The following is a 27,388-nucleotide window of genomic DNA, read 5'->3' as shown; positions in this document are numbered from 1 at the left end:
TGGCAGCCTGATCACAATCTCGGCTTTCTATATATATAACCTTTTGTATTCCTAATGTAACTGGAGGAGACACTTTTGCTGACTTTGAGAGGTCCCTGCATGCTGAAGCTTTCACCTAGTTGTGAACTAGACCTCCCTGTGAGGGGTGTCTAGTTCACAACAAAGACAGGGTCTTACACTCTTGCCCACCAGATAATGGGGTTAGACCATCCAGACGGGGGATTCTTGGCAAAACATACATTCGAGTCGCAGACATGTAGGTTGGGGTTCTGCATCGTAGGAGTATGCTACATCTATACTACTATTATAAAGCAAGAACTTTGGACCTTTGAGGCGGGTAAACTCGGGAACCACAGCGCCAATCCACACACCCTATACATCATTGTAATCGTCAGGGTGTGCAGATGGACATAGGCTATATAAATTAAAAAAATATATGTTATTTAAAAAAAATTGACGATAATAAAAAAGTAGTCCCTTGCAAGTAGCGCCGGCCGTGACCTGCGTGGTGACATCAGGAGCGTGGGGAGGAGCGGCGTGCAGGAGCGGAAGAGGAGCGGTGGACATCAGTGCGGGGAGGAGCGGCGGACAGGCTGGAAGTAGCGGTGAGGAGCGGCGGACAGTCGGGGATGAGAGCGGTGAGGAGCGGCGAACAGGCGGTGAGGAGCGGCGAGGAGCGGCGAGGAGCGGCAGGGAGGAGCGGTGAGCGGCGGATGAGGTAGGTTATTTATTTATTTATTAAGGAGCACGGAGAGGCAATGACAATCGTGAGCAAAAAAAATACAAGACCTAGCAAACGGTGCATTGGCGTAGCAAACGGTGCAATACAGGAGAAAAAAGTGACGTGTGCCGGAGCGGCAATGACAATCGTGAGCAAAAAAAATACAAGACCTAGCAAACGGTGCATTAGCGTAGCAAACGGTGCATTACAGGCGAAAAAAGTGACGTGTGCAGGTTACAAAAGCATACAAAGTAAACATACAGGTATAATACTGCAATATATGGAGGAAGGCTCCAGGGGACCCACGGACAACGTCGGGCCTGAAGCCTAATTGCTCCCGGACAACGTCGGGACGGGCTGCTAGTATTTATATAATTGTATATGTATGCCTGTATAGTTGCCTAAACAAGATGATTGAACTGTTCATTTCATTCACTGTTCTGACATTCAATATGACTTTTGTCTGCTTCTGTCTGTTAATCATCAGATCCTACATTTTCTATACAAGAATCACTATGGTTCAATAAATATTGAAAACATCCCTTTGTTCATTCTTTGTATATTTCTCTGAGCGAAAGAAGGCACTAGAGACTGAGTGAAAAGCCTGAAGTCTGCCAGCACAGTTTCTGAGGGAACAGAGTTGTCAAGTTCAATGGTTGCCAGAACTGTTTGCTCCCTGTTTGGGTTTAGGGGGCTCATGGTGGCACTGCGAGCTACCTGGTCCAAGGCCCAAAATATCCTGTGGGGTGCACAGAATCATTCTGGCACGATCCTAAGTTTATGTCGTCTGCAAACGTGCAGGTACTACTAATTGGTGGAAACCACACAACATGGCACCACCAAAGTTGGTTGGTTTCTTATTTTGTATGGATCAACTGAGTAGTTCAATTGTGCTTCCTCAGAAATCTCTAAACACCGATGAACAAGAAGACATCCATGGCGGTAGGGAACATCCTCCTCAACTGAGTAGGTATATGCTACGTATTAGCTGATGGTACCTTCAAGCTTAAAAGGATATTGTTTCCATTGTGTTAGCGAAATTCTGTAATCCTTCATTCTCATAACATGGCACAAAATATATATGAGATCTGCAGACATGCGGTTAATCAAAACTACTACAACATGGACTAACCCTTGATGTTAGGGATGTTACCATTTAAGATGGAGGTATTTTAATCCTGGGTTAAATTCCTTGCTTCAGATGATGCTACACTGGTGTGACGTAGGTGAAACACCAGAAGAACACACTCCTTGCGAGGAGATATAACTATCATTAACTAACCAAGAACATTTTTAATTGGCTTAAAGACGCCCTTCCCCATACTATACAAAAAATAAGAATGAGCCCACTCAGCAATGAGGGGGCGACATGGCCAGACCTAGCTGGTTATACACCGTACCCAAATGTTGATCTCTGGCCGCAGGTCAAATAAGAGAATTATAGAATAATCTAGTAACAATATACAGGAATCTTACATGATACGTGATGGGGACATTAACACTGGATCCTGCTCGGACTGTTCAAGTGGTAGCAAGTTAGCTTTCTTGTAAGCCAAATCAGGCTCCCCCCCTCGACCCCTGCCCAGTAAAGATCTTGAAACTGGTCCCTGACATTATTTCCAGGAATCTATCACAAATCTTTAATACCATATTTGCTATCGGGACATTCCCTTCAGCATGGAAACAACCCTCCATCCTTCCTCTCTAACCTAAAAGTAGACGGCACGACCAACTATCGTCCTATTGCTCAATTACCTCTCCCTACTAAAATTTGTGGGAAAATAATGAATCTGGAACTGTCTAAATACATCTCCGACAATTAGCTCCTGGACTCCTCCCAGTACGGCTCCCAAACAGAGTACAGCACAGAAACCGCCCTGGTCAAGGCAACGGAGGAAGTAAGGAAGGCAGTCGATGGGGGAGGCTCAGCATAATGATTTTACTAGACTTATTGGCTGCCTTCGATACTGTTGATCATACCACTCTCACGGGTTGCCACAAGGAAATAGGAGTTAAGGGGGTCGGCCTGGAGCTTCTTTCCTCCTTTCTCAGTGACAGATCTCAAGCGAAGCATTAGGGAATTTTAACTCTCTACCCCACACACTGCCTTGTGGTGTTCCACAGGAGTTGTCACTTTGCCCCATGCTTTTTAATATTTACGTAGCAAAATTGGCACCGCTCATAAAAGTTTCAATTTGGAGGTAACTTCTTATGCAGACGATACCCAGCTAATAATTTCTGCAGCTCACAATGACTCATCAGGCTCCTTAAAATGCTGTAACTGCATCAAGGCAATCAGTGGCTAGATGAGCGGGCACTGCCTGAAGCTTAATGCAGGGAAAACAGAGAACATGGTGTTTGGCAATCCCTCTCCAGCCTGGTCCACCAATTGGTGGCTGATAATTTGCCACAACCACCTCGTCCTGTGACTAAAGTTAAGAATTTGGGTATTATCATTGATAACAACCTGAACATGTGTGCGCAAATATCATCAGTCACTTCCTCAGCTTATTATATCATTAAAATGATGAGAAAGATTCTTCCTTTTATCCCAGACAGACACAGAAAAACTTTAATAACCCTGCTTGTACTCCCTACACTGGACTATTGTAATATTCTTTATCTAACTGTTTTAGAAAAGCATATGAGTCGACTACAACTAGTGCAAAATGCTACAGCAAGACCGGTTCCTAAGCTTCCTTAATACCATTCCATTAGTCAGGGACTTCACAAGCTGCACTGGCTTCCCATGCGCAGCTGGGCTAAATTTAAGGCCCTATACCTGGCCCACAAAGGACTGCATAACTCAAGCCTAACAGAGAACTCAGGTCGACCAAGGCCACCCTTCTAGCGGTTCCGACATTTAAAAAGATGCATTGGGGTGGCAGAGGTATAGTCCTCAACACCATCAAGCTCTGGAACAGCCTCCCACCCCACCTCAGAGCTATCCCTTCATTGACATCTTTCAAGAAGGAGATACAAACTTGGCTATTTAACATCTAAGTCTCCACTCTCTGACCTCTTCTGATAGCGCCAAGACACTTCTGGTAATCATGCGCTTTAAACATTTCCTAACATAACATAACAATCTTCAACATTACATAACGTAGCTCTTCAGGTAGCTACACCAGGCATTAGCCCACACACATTGAATGCAGTAATGGGAAAAATCCCCAACAAATTTGAAGAAATTCCATTTTGGATTGCACTAAAAACAAACCAGCTTGAAGCAGTATTTCCCCATATGGGCCTATTAGAAACATAGGATATTAACAATTTGCTTTCCAATGCAGATGACTCCTACGGTAGAAGATTGTGCCACATGGGGCACAGTCTTTGCTGCAGTTTATACCAGATACATGGTACCCCTTCATGGGCAGTTTTACCTAAAGTTCTGAAACAAGTGCAGAATGAGCATTGGGCAGCACCTGCCCCAGATTTAGGGATGAAAGTGATGGCCAATTTTGCCACAGTATCTGCCATAATGTAGGGTAACATTAAAGGGGAAGCAGCATCGTTAGCTCTACGCCAATGGCTAAGGGATTTGACTCCTGCCCAGCAGGAACGCGAATTGCCTAAAATTGTAGAAGAAACTTATGCGACGCTGGGTCGAGATAATTTGGGAGCCAGACCAGGAAAACTGAAAGTTTGAGTAATTCTGAAAAGGATAACTCTAAGCAAGTACCTGACTCTTCAACAAAGATGAAGTGGGACAATAAGAATAAAAGGACGAAACAAAATCATGGGGTGGGTTTCCTACTAAGGAATCTACCAATAAATGTTACAATCTATGCAACCGTGATAATATTAAACCACCTGAAGCATCAGGTTCTTTTCAGGATACATCCGATAGACGATTAGAGAGAGGGGGACGTAAGAGCGGAGATCAGAAGAGCATTTGAAACCAAGAAAGGACTCACAACACTTGTCTGCCTACATAATTAAACAGGAAGACAAACCACAAATATCAAAACCTCAATTTAAAAAGAAGCTGGTCGGGCTAAAACTCAGGCACGCCACGGATTTTCAGGACTCTCCTTCTGAACAAAGAGTGGGCATTGACAGCAGAAGTCACAATGGTTCACCAGAACCTGATGTATTTCCTGGTGGAAGTATCACTGAGTGAGTTTATCACTGTGGAAACACCTGATACCTGGTAAGTTTCCCGCATCGATTGTACGAGGTCCAACTATGGTTGGAAGGAGACATTCTTACGTTTATCAATGTCCTCTTTTGTGGGGAAATCACTCAGAATTATGACACCCTGCGGGCCATAAAGAGATTGGCCACCTAACTTCATAATGGATTGCTCAAAAGAGGAATATTTTCCTAGCTTTCTCTAACCTCATTTCAGAATCAATTAAACACTCATACGCCAGGGAGTGCGTCCATTTCTAACGATAATGACATTACACCTAGTCCTACTCCCTCGCCTTCCTTCGGTACAAATAAGGCCCCGCCTCCCACCCAGACCCACCCCAGCATAAAAACTCTGCCCGCCCCCACCTCCACCTGTACATAAACAAGCCGAGCAAGCACTCAGTTGAACCGCACCGGGAGGGAGGGAGGGTCCTCAAAGGAAGGCGAGGGAGTAGGACTAGGAGTAATGACATTATCGTTAGAAATGGACGCATTACCTCCCATCCCTCCCTCGCCTTCCTTCAGTACAAATGAGGACATAGCAAGCAGAGGATAACAGAGACGGACAACTGAGTGACAAAGAACACAAAACAGTGCCCCAAACACAGCAGATCAACATCCCAGGCCTCCGAAAGAGGACAAGACTCCGCGGCCCGAACATCCACAGGAGGAACCACCCCACAAGAGCAAGAGCCACCAATACTGTGGAACGAAACCAACTACCAGGAAGGCAAACAACACCTGAGTCAGACTAAGCGAACAAACAAAGAGACCTCCACCCGGAAGGACCCAGCAACCAACAGGCACCACAGCAAAAAGGCGCCGGACAGTCAAACCGACCAAAGGAGCCACAGGCAAGGAAGGAGCAGGACCGAACACAGGCAAAACCAACCCGTGACAGAGCCAAAACGCCGAGTCACCAGAGGGACAGAGGACGGAACTGGACCCAAAACTAACAGATCCGAACAGCCCAGACAGAAGGAAAACGCCCAAGACCGGGCCCACAAAACCCCCAAGCACCCCACAGGGGCGACGACAGTCCAAAGCAGAGCCGCCGACCACGCTCACTCCCCAAGGATGAAAGGCCAAGAGGACACATGAGGACACGAACCCGTGACCAAGAACCGGAACATAGGCCGCCACAGTGCGCGCAGCAGGTCAGGCAGCCACCCGACCAGGCACACGCGGGGGGCAAACCCAAAAGGCAAGAGCCGAAACCCAAGATCCGCAAGGGGCCCAGAGGGAGAACCGGAAAGGACAACCAACCCCAGCAGCAAAGACCCCGAAGGGAAGGACCTGACCAGGCGGGGAAACAAACACAGCAGACCCGGAAAAACAACCAGGCAACAGACCCCAGGCAACATGCAAGGAAGTCAGGAGCACCAAGAAGCCGGAAAGACGCCCACCGCACTTGCAGAGGGGCCACCGACAACCCCAGAAGAGCCCCAACCGGAGGGAACTGCCACACCAAAAGGAGGCCAGCACCGCGGGAACAACACCCAGAGCAGAACACCAGGCCCAAAAGACCCACAAACACCAAGCACAGGACAGCCAAGAGGAGGACCGACGGGAAGCCCGCAAGCCACCGCCACCCAGACCGGAACCCCCAACACAGCCGAATCCAGGCGCACAACTGCCAGGCAGCAGGCACAAACCCCGCACAGAACCCAGGGGAAGAGCCCGAAACCCCAAAGGGCACGGAGCCACCGGAAGGAACCTCCACCGAGCGCAACACAGCCCGGACAGGAGAGGAAAACAAAGAGCCCAAGGCCAACGGGGAGCAGCAGCAATCCTTGAGCACGGACCCACAGAGCCCGCACAGGAAAGGCCAGAGCAGTGGAAAAGCCGGGAAGGGGAAGTCGAGAGAAAACCCAGGACGAAGTAAGAAACCCGCAAAGCAGAACTGCCAGCACACAGGTCACCCACCAAGGCAGAGAGCTGACAGACCCAGCACCCAGACCCCAGCCCATAGAAACAGGACCCAGGCAACCAAGGACAAGGACCAGAAACAGGACCCATCCGATCGAGGCAGAGGACCAAGCCACTGGAACGACCACGGAGCCAACACCCTCAAAACCGCAGCGACCCCCGAAAGGGCACCAGGGCAAGCACCAACGACACAACAGCCGCCAGCAAGAGGACCCCCGGGAGAGCAGCACGAACCAGAACCTGAACCTGAACCGACCCCAGAACATGCCGGCGACCGAAGCCACCACAAGTGGAGCCAGAAGAGCCAGTGAACACCCAGCCAGAAGGCAACAGTGTCCGAGCCACCAGGATAGCACCCCCGGGGACGGACCGACAAGGGCAGCAGGGACAACAGACCCCGGAGACCAACCCAACAGGAGCCAGGTGGACAGGCGGAGAAGAAGAAAACGAGCCCAGGGATCCAGAAACACCACAGAAGCCAGGTGTCCCAGCACCCGTAGCCACAGGACTGCCCGAGGAGCCCCGGGACAAAAAGGCCCAAACACACGAAGGAAGAGAGACCATGCACCCGGACAAGGGAACGGGGCTGAGCACAGTCCGAAGACATGCCCCGACAAACCCCAGGCCTGGAGAGGGGACCAGTGAAGACACACCCCGGGCCACCAAAAACCCGATCACCAGAAGAACCACAAAGGACCTCCTGAACAGACCAAGCAAAAACACACTCCAGCCGCATGCCGCAAGAGGTCGACCAGAAGGGAACACCCCATCCGCATGAAGGAGAGCCACGAGAGCAACCGGACATGCCGGAAGACCCAGGGCGAAGGCCTGAGGCTGAATGGGAAGGACACAACCCAGAAAACGTGCATACCACACAGAGAACCACAGGAAACGCAGAAAAGAAGCAACGTCAGGGAAGCGGAGAGAAGCGCCCCCCAAAAACCCAGGGCACACCAAAAAACCCCAGGCAGAGCCTGCGGAAAAGCAGCCCGAAAGGCCAACACACGGAAGGGAACCGGCCGAAGCCAGGAGCAGACCTCCAGGAGAACCGGAACAGGCACAAAGCAACAAAACGGAGCGGGCCCCAACCCCGAGCCCCACCGACAGGAACCCAGCAGACGGAACAAAAGGCAAGCAAACAGGACACCCAGTCCAGGAGAGCCACCCAGCAGGAACCCTCCTCGAATCGGAGGAACCGGCACCAAGCCGACCCAGCACCCATGAACCACCGCACACAGGACCCCGCCAACAGAAACGTCCCGCAGCCATAGAGGAGGAAATGCCAAAGACGATCACCCACTGACAGGGAATCGACCAGACAGCAGTGACAGGAACCCAACAGGGCACGGCAATCAGAAAAGGAGGCAGCAAGTCAGGGCGAACAAACGGCCAAAAACGCGATCACCCGAAAGCCAGAGGAGACACCCACAGCGGGGAGAACGGAGAGGCCCCAGTGCAAGGCATGCGGGAAAGGCAGGACGCCCATCCCAGGCAAGGCAAACAGAGGGCCCAAGGCGGCGACACCCAGCCACCACGAGCCGCCAACGCCAACTCCATGAAACCCCACATCAAGGAGGGCACAGAAGAAGCAGAGAACAGGCCAACCAGCGCAACAGTAGCAGCCAAGCAGAACATCAGACCCACCAAGCAGCACGGCCAGGACAGAGTCCGGCAGCACAACGGGAGGAAAGGGGGGACCCCCACCAAGAAGCAAAGCCACTGGAGGAAGAGAGGGTTGAGCAACACAGAAGCGAAACCCCAGACACAAACCGAGCGTGTATAGAAACCTGAAAACCCTCCAGGACCAACACAGCGCAGAAGGAACACGGAGGGCAGAGGCGAGACCGCCACGGCATGTCACACAGGCAACCGACAAGCAACCGCCAGCCGGGCAGGCCACCGTGGACAGAGCAGCAAGGACAATGCGCACAAGAGTGGGAACAGCATGGAAAAACACCAAGCACGGGCAACGCATGCCACACCCACAGCACCATACACCACACCGGGAATGAAGAGCAAGCCCAACCAGAAGGGCCGGGAACAGCAAAGAAAGAATCCCACAGTCCCAGCCGGCAGGATAAGAGGAAAGCCCCGCATCCCCCGATCAGCGCAGGAGCTCAGCGAATATTCCATGACAAGAACCCAGAGCCCCACGCATCGCCAAAGGCGGTAGAAGGACCCCAAAAATCCCAGGAACCAGATGGGAACCAGCCCCTAACAGGATCCGCAGGATGAAGATGGGAGGGCACAGAAGGCACCCGCTGAACCCCAGAACACTGGACAGAGCAGCCCCACCCAAGTCAAGCAACATAAGCAGACATGAGCGGCACGAGAGGCAGGACACCCCCCATGGAGCCCATGTGGCCAGGGCACCCCAGGGGGACCGGTGAACCAGCAGCAGAGGAAGAGGACACCAGCAGGCCCCAACAACTACCTGCGACCCAGTGGCAGACAAGTGCCAAAGGGCACCACCCATGGAAACAAGGAGCAGTGGCCGGAGCCGCACCCCAGGCAGCGAGAGCCCGTGCAACCAAAGGCACGAGAACAGCCGCCAAGCCACAGCACCAAGGTCCGCACCGCAGGGCAAGAGAACCGCCCAAGCAGGATTAAAATAAGAAAAACGGGCACAAACCCGCCCTACCTGGCCTCTGGGAAGACAGCAAACCGGGAGGAGGAAGCCACGCAGCCCGACCCGGAAACACAGCCCCAGCCACAGGAGGACCGCCGGACACCGCCGGGGATTCCTGAGCCACCGCTCCGCCCCAAAGCACGAGGGAGACGAGGAGAGGAGGCATCGCCAGGAGAACGCTGCCGAGGGCACCGCTGTCGCAGAGAACCTACACGAAGACTCCCCGGCACCGCCACAGGGAGGAACTGAAGGTAAGTCTCACTAGGGAGACAGAAAAAAACAGGTGGAGGTGGGGGCGGGCAGAGTTTTTATGCTGGGGGTGGGTCTGGGTGGGAGGCGGGGCCTCATATGTACCGAAGGAAGGCGAGGGAGGGACGGGAGATAATGAGCATTAGCGCTAGCTCCTGCGTTCTATCGCAACCATGTGGGGTGAGATGACGGTTCACCTTATCATGATATAGACCCACAACCTCAAAGACAATACCCAATAAAAACTGAAGCTAAACAACAAGCTATAGAAATATTAAACCAACTTGAATATCAAGGTGTAATTGAAACATGCACCACTTCCATGAATAATCCTTTGTTTCCTGTAATGACACCAGATCAATCATATTGTCTAGTATTAGATTACAGACATCTGAACACAGCTACTAAGATTTGTAGTACTAAATGCACACAGTGCCGCACTAATTTCTGACATTGTGCGGGAAAAATAGAAAACAACTTGAATGGATTCCCTGCCAAAAAATCGTGCCTGGAAGCAGATATCTGACCACCTTCTCATAAAAGCAAATCTTTCTTTAAAATTGAGATCAAGACTGACTCCTTAAATCTATCTGAAACCACTGTTCCGGCCATAATTTGATTGTATAGTTATACCAAGAACGGAGCGAGTTTGTCTAAAACAATTTTTAAACTTCAGCAGGGATCCCATCGTTGCCACTTGCCTTCTCATTTGCCATAATTTTTATGATTTCACTTAATTCTGCAATTGGTTCACTCAAACGTATACAGTCCTCCTCACAGATTGTAGGTAGTTGGAGTGTCATAAAATAATCTGCAAGAGCTTGAGGGTTAACTATCTGTACTTCCATGTACATCTTACTAAAATGAGACACAAAATTGTCGGCAACTTTGTCTCAACCATTCACCAGGCATCTAGTACTGGGATCTCTAATTTGTGGCATATAGACTGCTTGCTCTGATGCGTTTTGTGGGCAAAGCTAAAAATGTGCCGATGTGCTGGCTCTCTTCGTAAACCTTTTGTCAAGAAGCTTTGCTTCCAACAATTTCCTCGAGCAAGAAAAAACTTTTCAGCTCCTCCTTTGCCCTTGATAATTCCTGCTGAAGTGCCCCTTCCTCCGATTCCCCAGTTGGCCTACCCGAGAGTTCTCTCCTAGCCCTCTCTATTGCTTCCTGTAACTCAGAAATCTTGCTTCCTTAATTTGTGAAGATTGGCCCTGTATGCCACCACCGTCCCCTAAATGTGGCCTTGAAAGCTTCCCACACCATAAAACCTGTTGCCTTGTTCCCATTTTACTTGAAAAAAGACACATTATAAAATCCGGGGTTTCATCAACTCATTTTTGATCTGATAGCAATGTTTTATCAAAGTTATATTTTCTCTTGGGAATGGGCAAGTATAGTTTCAAGGAGACCAGAGAGTGATCTGAGAATGAGTTAGAAAGAATCATGGATTTCCCCCTTACAAGATGATTGCTTTTCAAAAGAAATCCAAATCTCGCTGAGTAGCAAGTGAACTCAGTGTTGCCTGGGTGATTTACCCTTCATGGGTCTGATAAGGCAAAATCCTATTTTAAATTTTTTAAAAATCTATATGCTTTGGGTTTTAATTGCTTTTTTCCCTTGTTAGAGGTATCCAAGCTTAGATCGGTATTAAGTTAAAATCTCCTCCCATGATTATAGACCCATATGCCTTCACCAACAGATGGTACACCTGTTTCAAGCCCACACAGTCATCCACAATTGGTCCATAATAGTTAAGCAGGATGACAGCTACCCCATTAACTAAGACTTCTATCCAAATCCACCTAGCTCCCTCATCCCGGATTACCTTACCCACCTTCCAATCTAGCTCTGTAGATAGAAGAATACCCACTCCACATACTGCCGCTCGGGCCAAAGCAAAATATGCTTGGGCAAAAATTTCTTTGGAAGCGTAAAGTTGGGGGAGTTAGATTTAAGATGTGTCTCCTGCAAAAAAATCAATTTTAACATTGCTCCTCTTTTTTAACGTTCAAAAAGCTGTTCAACTTACATGAAATTACCTTCAACAGTTGTGTCATTCTTCAATCAAATTATACCACTTTTTAAAAAAAGTCAGCTATATTCGCTCATCTGTCTATTTCCCTGATGTACCAACATTTTAAATAAAATCACATATAACACCTTGATGACAGAGACACTGACAATTTCAGCTTGGCCTCCGAGTTTAACCATGTTGCCAATCAGCCCCTTAACCCAAGTTTGTCCGCTACCTATACATTCATTTTTTTTAATGCTGCATCCCCATTCCCCCACTCCTGTCCACGGCCGGACTGGGAACATAAACCGGCCCTGGCAAACCGCTCAGCCGGCCCCCTCCGAGGTGAAGGGGAGTGTAGCTGATCAGTTTGTGAGGGCCGGTTTTGGCCGATTTTGTTACAGGGGGCCGATATTGCTGACCCCCGGTAACACAAACTCCACCCCCGTGGCCCAACACTGCCCCCCACCCTAGCGGCCTATCGGGGAAACGCTTGGTGTCTGCTATGGCCAGTCCGGCCCTGCTCCTGCCCACCCCAGACTGCCTGTGGAGTGAGGTAGCTCTTCCCTAAGGTCCACAGCCTCCCTCCGACCACAAGGGGCCTTGACTTGGCACCTGGTAGCACGTATCTCCTCCCCCTTCACTCCTATGTGCGAAATTATTTAAATATTTAAGCCCTGGGGTATTTATAATATAAAGTGCTTCAAAAGGCAGTACTTATGCAGTAGCTAATGCTGCCTTAAAGAAGCCCTAGCTCAGTCTATCCCCCATTGTTACATACTTCCATCAGCAAGCAGAGTACTTCTAGTATAAACTCATGATATCACTTATGCCTTATACACCTTCCCCCCCTAGAGAAAAAAAAACAAATAACATCCAAGATAACATAGAATTAAAAATAAAGTAGGTCTTGTATCTAGGATATCTTGAATTTCTAAGATTCCTTAAACTGTCATAAAGTTCGAGCTTTAAATCCTATTGCTATACCTAACCAGCCTAACCGCCGTACCCTAAAACAATGGGGGGGGGGGGGCTGCTCCAACACCTTACCCAAATTAATAAGAGTATAATTCCCCCCACCTAAAAGGGGGAGATAGAGTAAAGTGCAATGGTGCAATGGTGCAATAGTGCAAAGGTACATTGTGATTAACCATAATTACAATACAAAAGTACAAAAAGACTTCCAAATTCCAATAATCCAGAACTAAAAAAACAAGCATTTACAATGCAATGGTCTCGGCATTATTAAAGGTAGAGCTATTGGCATTGCTTATGACTTTTTTTGTTTTTTTATCATAAATAAATGGCATTGTCATTTACATTGCCAATAGCTTAATCGTTAAATAAATGGCATTGTCATTTACAATGCCAATAGCTTAATCGCTCGCAAATGCATGACCTATTGCATTTTCACCCACACAGAGCCACCCATACAAAGCCACCCACACACACACTCATACAGAGCCATTCACATAGAGCCACCCTCACACAGACAGAGCGACCCACACATAGAGCCACTTACAAAAAAAGCTAGCCACACACACACACTGAGCCACACAGCCACACACACACACAGAGCCCACCACACACAAAGAGCCCACCCCACACACACACAGAGCCCCCCTCACACACAGAGCCCCCCCCACACACACAAAGCCCCCCCACACACACAGAGACCCCCCCACACACACACAGAGAAAGAGACAGAGACGGGGCTTTATTGGAGTGACTCTCTTCTCCTCCAATGGCTGGCCTCCATTTAGGAAGCCAGCCAATGGAGGAGAATGGAGGAGAGAGGTGGGGTTCCAAGCCCCCTAACTCCAAAACATTAAATCTGTGGGACTCCGCCCTCACTGCTTCGCAGTGGGACGGACGGTCCCTCGACCTAAAAAGGAATGTTTAACAGCCAAGGGCACATTCTAAACTCAAATACTTGTAACCAGCAAATGTGCAATTGCGCAGCAACCAGGGGCAAACGTACCCTAAGTCAAAACACAAGGCTCGAACAATTGCCACTTACTTTTCTTTACGTCTATCAATCTAGTGTGATTAAAGCGCTCACTACGACTGCCTCATCTCAACGCCCAAAAGGAGCCTGGCCACGCGGTAAACGAGACGTCCAAGAAGCTGTGCAGGGGATCACACAGTGCATTAATTACACGAGCTGACAGTGCAGTATCTCACAAGCTCTGCTCAAACGCACTGCATATACACAACTATGAACAGACTCTCGCTCGCACACACACTCTTATACACGCACAGACTCCATCACCTGGGCACAGTTTCTCACACAGACCCAAAACCAATTTCTCACGCTCATACCCTCACACGCACCTTTCTCACACACACAGCCTCCCAGACGCAAGCCCCCTCTCTTGTAGACATGCAGTCTCATGCACAGTCTGGCCCCTCTCGCTTTCATACATCCAGCTCACACATGCACCCCCTCTCTCACACATACCCACTCTCGGACACACACCCGTCCTTTCACTCTCTCACACATTCAACACGTGGACACACACTGCCTAGTATGTGAAGTGGCTTTGTCAGGTCTGGACGCACGTGAGTCACGCGCTGCTTGAGGCTGACTAGACGCCTCGCACTGCCCTCATGTGCCTCGCGACACTGGTGCCTGCTGCTGACTCGCACTTCTGCCAGTGTCACGTGTCCCCTGAAGCGTAGCTGCAGCACAAGAACCTACCTCACACAGATTCCCCATCGGCCACTTCATTACGCCGTATTAAAAATACAAAGTGTGCTTATTTACTTTCTTTAATTCCACCGCCCACCCACTCCAGTCAGGAGCTGTAAATGTGTCCTTGTAGGTAGAAAAGCTACAGAATTGGAAGCACGGGCACAATCTTGTTTCACTCACATGTACAAGAAGGGCAGTGGTGGTGCAAGCTTCACCTCGCTTGAAGGCAGCTGCAGCACAGACAGCAGCAGTGCACGCTTCACTGGCACACAAAACAGACAGAGAATGAGTAGTAAGAATACCTGCTCCACTCACAGACAGAATGGGGGTGCTGCAGATACTGGAGTCAAGAACGTCAGCTTTAAACGAAGGAACGGGCAGCCTCCCTACTACACACGCGACACAGCATAACCAACAGCAGTGTGTACAGCATGCCAACAGCAGTGTGTACAGCATGCCAACAGCAGTGTGTTTCCACCAACACACGGTTGTTGCAGGTGTGAGCGTGAGCCTAGTCCAAGGGAATGACAGCGCTTTACACGAGCACCAGGTTACATTTCGCTTGGTCAGATTTGTCTATTTTTATTCAGGGGGAGATTAAGTGATGTGCCCAGAATCACAGGGTGATACGCCGGCACCGTCACTTGAACCTGGTTTCCCCATCCCAAAGACAGCACTTCTGGCCGTTAGGTCACATCTCTTCCGCCAGCAGTGCCTCGATCGCCTTCTCACACAGAGTACACACGGGACGATCAATTTTAGGGCAAGCTTCAGCCACATGCACAGGAAAGTTTTAGAGCTTTTGACAGCCAAGCTAACTTTATTTACACATAAAGCAGGTTCGTGATTGACAGCAGTGAAGACCCCCGCTCCTCCCACAGAGCCTCAAACACAGCAGCAGCGCGCGCTCAGAAAATGTGAACATTTGCAACAGTTTGAATAGGATGAAATAAGTATTGATATTTTGTTGGGAAACCGCTGGAGTCTGCTTCAACCATTGTAGTGCAACAACAGGTCTATGGGGTGCGAGTAGGGCGGGTGTTGCATGACACGGGCTCATCAGAATAGAGGCTGTGATGAAGAGGACACCGTACCGCCGCGTACCAACTTACTTCAGAGTCCTGTCTTCTCTGGCAAGGATTGTGTATAGGGGCTCGAAGGTTTTGTTAGAAGCAGCACAAGAACCTACCTCACACAGATTTCCCATCGGCCACTTCATTATGCCGTATTAAATATACAAAGTGTGCTTATTTACTTCCTTTAACTCCACCGCCCACCCACCTGTTACACTGAAGATCGCACCCAAGGGCCGCGAGCCGTGGGTCCTGCGGGTGTGGCGGTCCGTGGGGCACGGCTGGATGGTAACAGCACAGCAGCCCGCTGTATCTAAGGCTGCAGCTGCAAAGCGCACTGATGAAGGTGCAATGACGCAAGGCGCAAGTTTCTGGTGAGCAATGCACAGAAAGAAGGCAGGTGTTGGACATTCCGGGCTCTGGCCTCCCGCCCCTCTGATAACATCCCAAAGATCACATCCTACCTGACCTCCTTTGAGGGCCATGCCCTGCAACCTAGCAGCATGTAATCACCCCAGGTGGTCTGTTAATCCCACCCACTCATCTGCATGGGGGCACACCCCCCACCCCACTACCGATCACCCCGAACCTTCGCTGCAAAGAAAGTGGAGCAGATGCAGGGTCTGGGTCCTTTCAGTGCCCAAGAAGTACCCTAGCGCCAACAATCACCCCTGGATTAACCACTAGACTTGGGCTGTGGGACAGCATACTGCCCGGGGTAGTTGGAGCGGTAAAACACAGTTACAATACAATGCCCACCCACGCCAGTCCTGCAGCTCTGCGCCTCTCCAGCCACGAAAGACCCTTTAGCACAGCCCGTGAGTGACCCTTGCGGGTCAAGGCGCTACTTGTGCAGGGGCTTCGTGAACAGGCTCTTCAGCCGCGGGGAGCGGTGGAACCCGCGGCCGGGGCGGGGGAAATTCGAGGATGTATTTACAAGAAGTTCATTTTGAGCCTTTAGGTCTGTAAAGTTAATGGGAAATGACAATAGAAGGTAACTATACCGCCCCTCAAAGTGCTTTTACTAGAAAGTCCAACTAATTCTCAGTTTGACACTTAAAAATATATCTTTCCCCATGTGTCTTTATTTGTGATTGGCTTGAAATGGGCTGGCTTTTGTTGCGCTGTTGACTTCTGGGCACCTTTTAAAGGATGTTATCGGATGCCTGAAATGTATTTTCAATATCCCCATATCGGCGGTTCCGCCAGAGGCACCGCACTCGGGGCACTTGCTTATCCGCGTGCAGTGCCAATAACCCCGTCACTAATACTTCTAATGAATCATATAGTTAACTTAAACAAGGGCTGCGGGGAGTAGAGGAAGCTGAGCCGCAACCACGGGGTGGTGTCCTGCCTGAAGGGGCACAAGCGCTTCTGCCGCTGGCGGGACTGTCAGTGTGCTAACTGCCTGCTGGTGGTGGAGCGGCAGCGGGTCATGGCGGCGCAGGTGGCGATCCATGGACAGCAGGAGGGGGGCGGAAAAAAGACACGGCGGGGAACGAGGACAGCAGCAGCCTACCTCATCTCAAGGAGCAGGAAAATGTCGGACGCAAAGCTCCGAGCATTTTCGGATTCGGGGGCGTGTTTTTGGGTTCTGAGTGACGGGTGACGACACAGGGCTAAAGAACACAAAAAAACACGCCCCCGAATCTGAAAGAGACGGGGCTTATTTGGAGTGACTCCATTCTCCTCCAATGGCTGGCCTCCGTTTAGGAAGCCAGCCAATGGAGGAGAGGTGGAGGAGAGATGCGGGTTCAAGCACCCATCTCAAAAACATTAAATCTCTTCCCGAAAGCTGGCAAGCCAGCTTTCCGGTCCGAGACCTAAAAAAGGGAAAACGTACTCCATAGAGTGAGAGCAACAGGAAAAGTACAATCTGTGCAATTTGTGCAATAGTGCAAATGTTGGCCTTGAGGAGAAAGCAGTACTAGAGGTTAATGCGTCTTCTCTCCAGTAAAAAAAGGATGAAATTTGCCACAAAGCTTTTTGTGAACAATTGACAAAAAATACCCTCTCTCCCCCTCACACAAAAGGGGGAAAAGTAAAGTGCAATGCACAATGGTGCAATAGTGTAATAATGAAGATTTGAGCTGTAAGCATACAGCTAAAAGTGCAACGTGCAGAGTATGTTAGTGCAAAAAATGCACATTTTCAGACTTTTAAATGCCTTCCGAGAAAAAAAAATGAAAAATGTAAAGTGCAGTATGCAATGGTGCAATAATGAGAATTACAGCTGTAAGCATAATACTAAAAGTGCAACGTTTGTTAGTGTAAAAAATGCACATTTTCTGCCTTTAAAAACAGAAAAAAAATTGAAACATACAGAGTGCATCCACAATATTCACAAGACTAAAGAAAAAAGCCATTAGGAGAATAGTGCCTATAGCAGCAACAAACAGGAAGGCAATGGTTCAACCCAGCACATCTGTCCCCGAAGGAGAGTAAAGTGCAAATTGGCAAAGGGTTCATACAATTAAAGTGTACGTAATATTGAAGTAGATAAAGTTCCTAAAGCGCCTGAGTGCAAAAAAGAGTGAAAAAAAGAACAAAGAAAGAGCCTACAATTCTAACAATGCACCAATTGTTATAGACAAGAAATCCCAACTTGAGTCCCCTTATTTTATATTTGCTTGAGCAATCTTTTGTAGTAAGTCTTGGGCCTCTTCGAGAGTTGGGCACAGGTGGAACCTACCTTTCCATAACACTCTCAATTTGAACTGCTGGGCACTCTTAAATTGACTCAGCATCCCAACAAAATATTTCCGTCTTCGTGCTGCTGCTGCCGACATATCGGAGAACACTAGTACTCGGCCCGTTAGGTAGAACAATCTCTCTTTTTTGGATCGCCTTAGTTAACACTGCTTCTCTAATGCGATAGTTTGAAAAGTTAACAATCATTGTCCTAGGATACTTAGCACCTAGAATTTTCTGGAAGGGAACTCTATGGTCCCGCATTACAGTGAGATCTGCGGGCGCCTTCTCAAGCACATGATCTCTGATTATTGATTCAATGTAGGCCACCGGGTTAGACTGGCCGTCAATACGTTCACTGTCTTCTGGTATCCCTGTGAAGCGTAAGTTCGAACGTCTGGTATAGTTTTCCATCTGGATGGATGAGATGGAAGCTGAGGCCATACCTGTTTGGTACTCACTCCCTTGTTCAAACCTACCACAGATCTCTCAGATGGCTTATGTAGATGAAAGGTGAAAACCCAAAACATTTGAGGTGTTCCATCTGCCTACAGGGAATGTACTTTACAGTGAAACACCAACCTGGGACTGACAACGCCTATGCGCATGGCCTTTCCAGGTTCTTCCACTTAGACAATGAAGACTCTGTTGGGAAAGGTTAGTCTAATCCTTTTTCGTTTGGGGGGTTGTGTAGGAAAGTGCCCCTTTTGACATGGTTGCCTCCTAAATTTTGCATGGTATCTGGTGCAACTTTGAATGAAAGTGTACTGGGTTCCTGCTAACCATGTCCCCAAAACCAGTGTTCTTTCCCTAAACTGTATGATTGTTAACTAAGGGTTGTAACAAAGAATGGAATTTCCCCATAGAATTGGTACCAAAATCAGATTGCTCAATACGTTTCTGTATCGATTTTAGGCTAGTAAATAAAATATCCGAATTTGATACAGATCCCATTCCACAGGTTTATGAAATGGTGATGAGGCGAAGCAAGGCAAATATATCTGCACCCTGGCTTCTGCAAAGGGTATTGGCATAGCCCTTTAAAACCCCAAGACCAGGAGAAAACAGCCTTCTCCACCCTGTGTGGTCTATATCAATTCACCATCCTGCTTTTGGTTTACACGATGCCCTGGTGACATTTAACAGTATGATAAATGGTCTACTTTAAAAACACTGCAGGTAGGATGCAGCTTATATGCATGATATTATTTATATAGCTTATCCTGGAAAGACTATCTAGAGTTTTTGAAAGGGGTATTAGAAACATTGAGGGCAGAAGGGCTAGACATATATCTAAGAAAAGTAATCTAGCGGCTACACAGATGAAGTAATTAGGATACTTGTTGGTTAAATGAGTCATGAAGCCCCAAGAGGAGAAAGTGAAGGCTAGTTTCTTTTTTGTTGATGCCTCTATTCCATACTATAAGACACAATCAATAAATACCATCATTCGCAAATCTGACAAGCCTCTGAAACCTTATTTCCGACCATTCCTCCGACACACCAGCTGACCCCTCAACTACCGAAAGTGTATAATGAAGCACTGGAGAAAGATATACTCCCCCCTCTCTCAAGGAAGACACACTTATCTCATTGTTAAAGTCAGGCAAACCTCCCACAGAATGTGACTCCTACTGTTACCTCTCGTTTGTTGCTTACAGATCTCATCCTCCCAAATACCAGGCAGGATTGATTCATGGTAAGTCTACCTCTCACAATCTCAGCTGTTTATATGCCCTTATGCACCACATAAACCTGCAATTTAATGCTGTTGCTGTCTTCCAGGATGCCACAAAGGTGTTAAACTCCTTGGTGTAGCCCTTTCTATTTGCCGTCCTTGCCAGGGCAGCTATGTAAGTTGGATAAAACACACACACATATATATATGCCTTAACTGCAATAAAGAGCCTCCGAAGTATTCCCCCTTTGCGGCCTCTGACTTTCTTTTCAAGGTGTTTGGGACATTTGTTGCATCGCGAGCCAGCGGCGTGCTACAGGGGCCTCTGCACGCAAGTTGGCTTGGTCCTCACTGGCGCAGTTGTGCTTCGGCAAAACTTTCTTTGAATCCGAGATATCGGATAGGACCAAGCTCACCACCACAAGCGGGAGGAACAGAAGCGGGTCGGAGTCATAGTGCTCTGCTATGGGCGAGGCGCACTGCCGCACTTGCCACCGTTGAAGAGACATACCGGAGTGTGGCGGTGGTGTAGTTGGGGGACGCAAGGAGTCTCGCTATTGTGGAAGGCATTGCGGGACACTGTGAGAGCGAGCCGCCAGATGGTCCTGCATTCTCCACACTTTGGCGGCGGTCCTGGCAACCTACGGCATGCTGGGATTGGTAGTTCGCCTTTTCAACGGAGGACTCGAGCAGGTGACACTGATCTCCGCTTGAGGGAGGAGCTAACAAGAACTTAACCTGTATCAGGTGGGACAGAACTCTTTGGCGGCGCGATCATTTTCTGTTACATGCTGGGCACTGAAGAGGCCACACGGCCGAAATGCATACGCCCGCGCCCCTTTGCCTTAACTGCAATAAAGAGCCTCCGAAGTATTCCCCCTATGAGGCCCCTGACTTTCTTTTGAAGGTGTTTGGGACACATATATATATATATATGTATGTATGTATATATACATATATATATATATATATATATATATATATATTACCTACTGGCGGTCGCCAGTAGGTATATATAGTTAGGATTTTTTCTCTATGGGTTTTTTGAAAATTCTATGTCTAATAACTTTGGCGTTTGTGGACGGAATCGGCTGAAATTTTCAGGAAAATGACACATTTTGTTTCTGAGCAGCCCTTGAAAATTTGGGGGGGGTTCGTCCAGTGGGGGCCGAGAAAAAAGGGGGGTCCCAAAACGTGTTTTTAACATTGAGTTTTCCATAGGGCGGTTGGCCTCACTTTTAGCCCGAACGGCTGAATGGATTTGCACGAAACTTGGCAAAATTGTAGGGACTGGTAGCCCGATGTGCCTTTTGTAGGTCTCAATATATGTGCTCCAGTGGATTTTGAGAAATTAACGTTTAAAAAAAGATATATATCTGTAACAGCGGACCGGTTAGCGCTCTGGTTCGCGGACTTTTCGCGCAACGGAGCTTTGTGAAGCGAAGCTGATTGGTTCTCCGGCGTCTGTCAACATTCCAAACAGTCCGTAGCGGCCGCCATCTTGTCTCTCGGTAGGATCGAGAGACAAGAGGAGGTGAAAACAAAGGGGGAAATAACTATAAGGGGGCATAGTAGATCCTCGCTGACCCCCTAGGTTTGATGTGGAGGTTTTAAAAGGGCCCCGCGGGGCAAAAAAAAAACAAAATAATAATAATCGAACGGCTGAATGGATTTGCACGAAACTTGGCAAAATATTAGGGACTGGTAGCCCGATGTGCCTTTGCTAGGTCTCAATATATGTGCTCCAGTGGATTTTGAGAAATTAACGTTGAAAAAAAGATATATATCTGTAACAGCGCTCCGCTTCGCGTACTTTTCGCGTTACGGAGCTTTGCGAAGCTGATTGGTTCTCCGGCGTCTGTCAACATTCCAAACAGTCCGTAGCGGCCGCCATCTTGTCCCTCGGTAGGATTGAGAGACAAGAGGAGGCCAAAGCGAAGGGGGAAATGACCATAAGGGGGCATAGTAGATCCTTCCTGACCTCTTAGGTTTGATGTACCATTTTGCCAAGTTTGGTGTAATTCCGTTCAGCCATTCAGGCTGTAGACGTATGTAAATGTCCTATGGAAAATTGCATGGGGAAAACACATTTGAAAGTGTTGAAATTTAGAACCAATTAAAATGTTACTTTGGTTTTGTATTTGTGTGTGATGAAAGTTAATTGGTTATGTATATATGTCAAATGAGAGGAAACCACAGCCATTTTGTGATACTACTGTCTGAGGTACATTTGTGAGGAATTTTTGGTGGTGAATTTCTGGTGTTTGATTTACACAGTACTAACACTTCTGCTACTTTTAAAAAGGTGAGTTGTTAATTTGTAAGGGGAACTATGTTGTACACTTGAAGATAATTTGAAAAATGTTTTCTGTTATTTATTTGCAGTCCTTCTGTTATACTAAATACTTGATGAAGTTAGTTTTATATTATGTATTACTAAAAACGATAAATGAAAGTGATTATTTTTTTCTGCAATTTACAGCAAGCAATTTCAAAATAAAATGGCTCACAATGAAGAGACCGTGGCAATTTCTTTTGAATTGTCCACTACATTGATTGAAATTGAGAGCACCAATAATGAAATATTGTCACAAGGAGGACATGACTTGTATGATTCCATTAGATTGATTGAAATGGACAGCACCAAGAATGAAATATTGTCACAAGGAGATGACTTGAATGATTCCACTACATTGATTGAAATTGAGAGCACCAATAATGAAATATTGTCACAAGGAGGAGATGGCTTGTATGATTCCATTAGATTGATTGAAATGGACAGCACCAATAATGAAATATTGTCACAAGGAGGAGATGACTTGAATGATTCCACTACATTGATTGAAATTGAGAGCACCAATAATGAAATATTGTCACGAGGAGATGACTTGAATGATTCCACTACATTGATTGAAATGGACAGCACCAATAATGAAATATTGTCAGAAGGAGGAGATGACTTGAATGATTTTTTTGATCAATCTCTTGATGGCGAATTTATCGAGTGTTTGGAGACCATAGAGTTACAAGAATCATCATTGCAGACTTTTAATGAGGAGATTCCAGATGAGATGATTGAAGAGGAAATTACTGATGAGGACATGTTACTAGTTGTTTCAAATTTAGAAAATTCTGAAGAATAAATTTATATTTAGAAATCAAAAATTGTTTGAGACATTATTTATTTTTATTTTTAATTTATGAGGTTGTAGCGAAGTGATTGTAGTATAAAATGAGACTTATAGTATAGAGTGCAACATTTTTATGTTACATGGTAAGTTTACTCATATTTACTTCCCTTCTGCCACTATATTATCTCCAATGTGTATTTGACATGTCTTCTTCATCTCCGGCCTCCTTTCTCTCAGTGTGTGTCTCCGATGCATCTTATCGCTGGTATTTTGTGTAATTACAGAAGAGAGTAAAATAAAATAGTTCGGAACGTGAAAAGGGGGCAAAGTAGAGTACTCCTCCCCCCCTAGGCCTTTTTAGGCGGTCCCAAAAGGATCAGTTTCTGCTTTCCTGAGAGATTATGGTATGAGTTCCATATACCACAATAACTTGCATTACAACATGCAAGATATCTATCTCCTATTACCAACTTTTGGAGATATTCGCGCTAAGCGCGAATATCTCCAAAAAGTAACACCTGCCCTGAGCAGTTCTTAGCCATGTTATCCAATGGGAGGTGGATAACATGGCTAAGAGTATTAGCTCGGTAATGCATGAATATCGCTGAGTTTTTAGCGATATTCATGCATTGCGGCCGTTTATTATCGCATTTGCGATAAACCTTGATAATAGTAAGGTTTATCTTCGATAATTTCTGACGATGCTTAGTGGTAAAAAATTGGTTGGTAAGCATCGTTAGCGATAAATATCGCTTAACTTTGGTAATATGCCCCAACGTCTGTTAACGTTCGATTCGAAGGAAATGAGGAAGTGTTGAAAAACATTGTCTGCGCCATCTTGCCTTTTGTGAAATGCCACACTTTTGTCGTGCACGGCAGCCATTTTAGATGTCTTGACCAGACCCACTCTCTGCACGCTGTCGATTCGTAGCATGGCTCCTCACCCTCGTAAGCATCTACCCCAGGCACTGGTCACCACCGCTCTCTGTCTTATGCATGGGCAATAAACCTTCCCCCATCTGCGCTGCTCTTCCCTGAGAATCACACTCTGTGCCCGCCCGACACCTCCCTTTCGCCCTATTCACTACCGCACCCTCTGACACTCCTCTTCCTCTGTGTCCGAATGTCCAGGCCGGTCCTAGGCTATCAGCTAGCCCTGCAGATGTAGTTTATGGCCCCAGCTGTAAAGAATCACCCCTCTTCAAAGGAGTTATAGTAGATCAAGGCCCACACCCGATGTGATCCGTCACAGCACACGCGTTCCTACTATCTGAAAACCATCCTGTATTGTGATTGGGGAGGGGACCGAGCCTGAAGCGGAAGATTCCAGGAATGACTCTTTGTACATCAAAGTTTTTACAATTATGTGTCACATTAAAAATATATAGCACTCCAACAAAGTAGTAGGAATATAAAACTTTAATAACATATAAATATATACAACAAAACAAAAACAGTAAAAACATTTAAACAACGAAGAGACCGTGGCAATTTCTTTTTAATTATCCAATAGATTTATTGAAATTGACAGCACCAATAATGAAATATTCTTGTCAGTAGCGGTCTGTTGTGCGAATAGTTCCAAGGCAGCAGAACGCGCTGAAATCTAGATGGCACGAAAGTGATGTCTAGTAAGTTGCCGCCCAGCAAAAAACGGCGTGGGGCGCCGCGGGGGTGAGTGAGTCCAGTAGGCACCACAGCTATTCTTACCGGCATTGCAGAATTACTGCTGGGGACAATGCCTGTGCTGTAGCAGGGTCACAGCAGAAACAAAAAGGATTCTGTTGAAGATGTTGTTGGTTTTCAATTTGAAAACAGTTCTGGTGTCAACTGCTATGCTAATGTAGTGGTTAATGTTTTGTTTTCTCTAGAAAATGTAAAAGAGGGGGAGGCAGTCCAAAGTTCCGTTAAAAGGGCAAAGGAAAGGATCGGTGGTTTGAACTATCAGTCAAAAAGGGGAGGGGGTGCAATAATTTTTCCTACCGGGTCACACTGTGCTTTCACCGGAAGTGAGGTCTGCAGGATTGTAGTAATTCAAAGTGAGGCTGGCGCCAGCATGGGAGCGCCGACGTCCCGCGGATACAGTTTCGTCACTCCACGGGCGATCATGGCAGTCATTCCCCATCGGGGGTCGGAGACTCCCGCGGCTCCTCTAGAATCTTCAAGGTCGTGGAGGACTACGGTGGTGGAGTCAACCAGTGACCGGGCCATTTCTTTATGTTGGGCCCGCTCTTGCCAGGTCGACCGCCATTTTGAGAGTTCGGCAGCTACCGGCGATCGCGGGGTCACATGAGCGGACGGGCTCCACCCTGCCGGGCGAGACGTTGCAGCATGGCCACAGTGGAAGAACCGTTATCTAGGTCGTTCCGAAACTGTGCAGCACTGTAGTTGTTAGGATGCCACCGCCTGGAGCGCTGAGGGTGCAGCTGGGAAGCCTCCACCTGGGGAGGCGGGAGAGGCCTGTTCGCACCGTCTCTCCCTCCCAGTGCACCCCACGGCGTCTCGCTTGAGATTTGTTATGGCCGGACCAGGCGATGAGGACGAGGGGGGGGTCGGAGGCATGTGCAAGACATCCCCCTCCAGTGTTGTCGCAGCCATTATAAAAGAAAGAAGTGTCCCGTCCGTCTTCGGGCCGGGCTTCCGGTGGATGTCGGCCGGACGCCCCTGGCTCTGGCCCCATGAACGGGTTTCTTGGTTTATCGGCTGCAGCCGGATCCCGTCGGCCTCGGCCCCCCGACCGTTGGTGGTCGGACCGGAAGAGCATGTGGCGGGACTACCTGCAACTCTCAAGGGCCACCGCGGCCGGACTGGGAGAGAGAGGGGAGGGTCGAGGAGACATTCCCCCCCCCTGCAACTGTTCAGCGTTGTAAAGGCAATCCCCTGGCCGGGTCCCGCTGGTCTCGGCCTCTCCTCCGGCTACACCCTACGTTAGGATCTCCTGGCCGAGGCGTGGCAGCAGGACCTGCCTTATATGGGCTGCTCCCGGCTGGGCGTAGCCGGAACCCTGCCCCACCTTGGAAGTTTCCAGAGTGGGGGTGGATGTTCTACTGACTTGCATTTTCCCTAGTCTATCGATTTTTTTGGCGTGGCAGGCGGTGGGACAGCGAGGGGTGATTTGGTTTCTCTTACTGTTTTTCTGGTCTCTCACCACTGGCATATTTTAACGTTTTCTTGTTTCTAGGACATTAATAGGTTTTATCATTACGTTATGTTATCGTTTCTTTGTTCGTTGTTTAATAAAAGTTCATGTTCATCAGTGGCCTACTGATTTTCGTTTTCCTATTTTTTTCTTTCCAGGTTGTTTCATGGTAAAGTTTCTGTTAACAGGATACAGTGATCACTTCGTTATTATTGCATATGTCCTTTTCACTAGGGGTGCTCTCTGGTCGGGCCAGATGACGTATCTCTAGTAAATGGTCCGGGTGAAAAAGGTGCATCAATCAGTGGGGAGTAGATAGGCATGACAGATTACAACGGGGGAGAACGGTCCGCATTACGTACCCTTTCACTACTTGCAAAGATTTTCCTACGTTTATTTGCAAACAGGGAATACCTCCAAAAAGAACTAATTCCCAAACAGTCAATGTTCGGACAATCAATCAATCAATGAGGAATGAAATAGGTACGACGTGTTAAAGGCTTGCGTTACCTACCCTTCACTATCTGCAAAGGGAGATAGAATATTCCTATTCTTCCTCGTTTGCAGGTAGAGAAGATCGTTAAGAGAATTAACTTCGAACAATTCAATGCTCGATTGAAACAATCAACAAGGGGTACTGTGAACACAAATGAACGCCGCTTATATACATACGCATTGCTATTTTCAACAGGTTGTTCCTAATGTTTCTATTTTAGCGAGGTCAAAAGAGATCCCATTAGTGGCCTACTGATTTTGCTCGATTCCTTTTGTTTTTTTACACGATTTTTCGCTATCTGCAAAGACTAAACAGAGTATTGCGACTCTGTGCTTGTTTGTAAATAGAGAATGAACCAAAGAGAACAATCAATCAAATGGAGAGAGAAGCAGGCACGACGGATTACAAAGGGGGAAAGGGCTGCGTTAACTACCCTTCACTATCTGCAAAGAGAGAGTACTCCTAATAGAAATGAGGGGTGGGGGGCAGCAATCAAAGCAGATCAGTGTGCATAAACACGAAAAAAAAAATTCTTACCACGTACTTGACATTCGACAGCTTATGATATTTGCTATTAAAAAACCATTGAAATTCACTGAAAAAACCATAGGTTATAGACCATATATAGTTAGGAATTAGCATTTACAAAACCTTGAAAATTCACTGAAAAAACCATAGGTTATAGACCATATATAGTTAGGAATTAGCATTTAAAAAACCTTATTTTACTCACACAAAACCATTGAAATTCCATATATAGTTAGTTGCACTAACTATATATTGCGCACCCGCAATCCACT

The sequence above is a fragment of the Lissotriton helveticus genome, chromosome 2_1 (assembly GCF_964261635.1).
Source record: "Lissotriton helveticus chromosome 2_1, aLisHel1.1, whole genome shotgun sequence".
Lineage (NCBI taxonomy): Eukaryota > Metazoa > Chordata > Amphibia > Caudata > Salamandridae > Lissotriton > Lissotriton helveticus.
Note: the sequence above shows the minus strand (reverse complement) of the source record.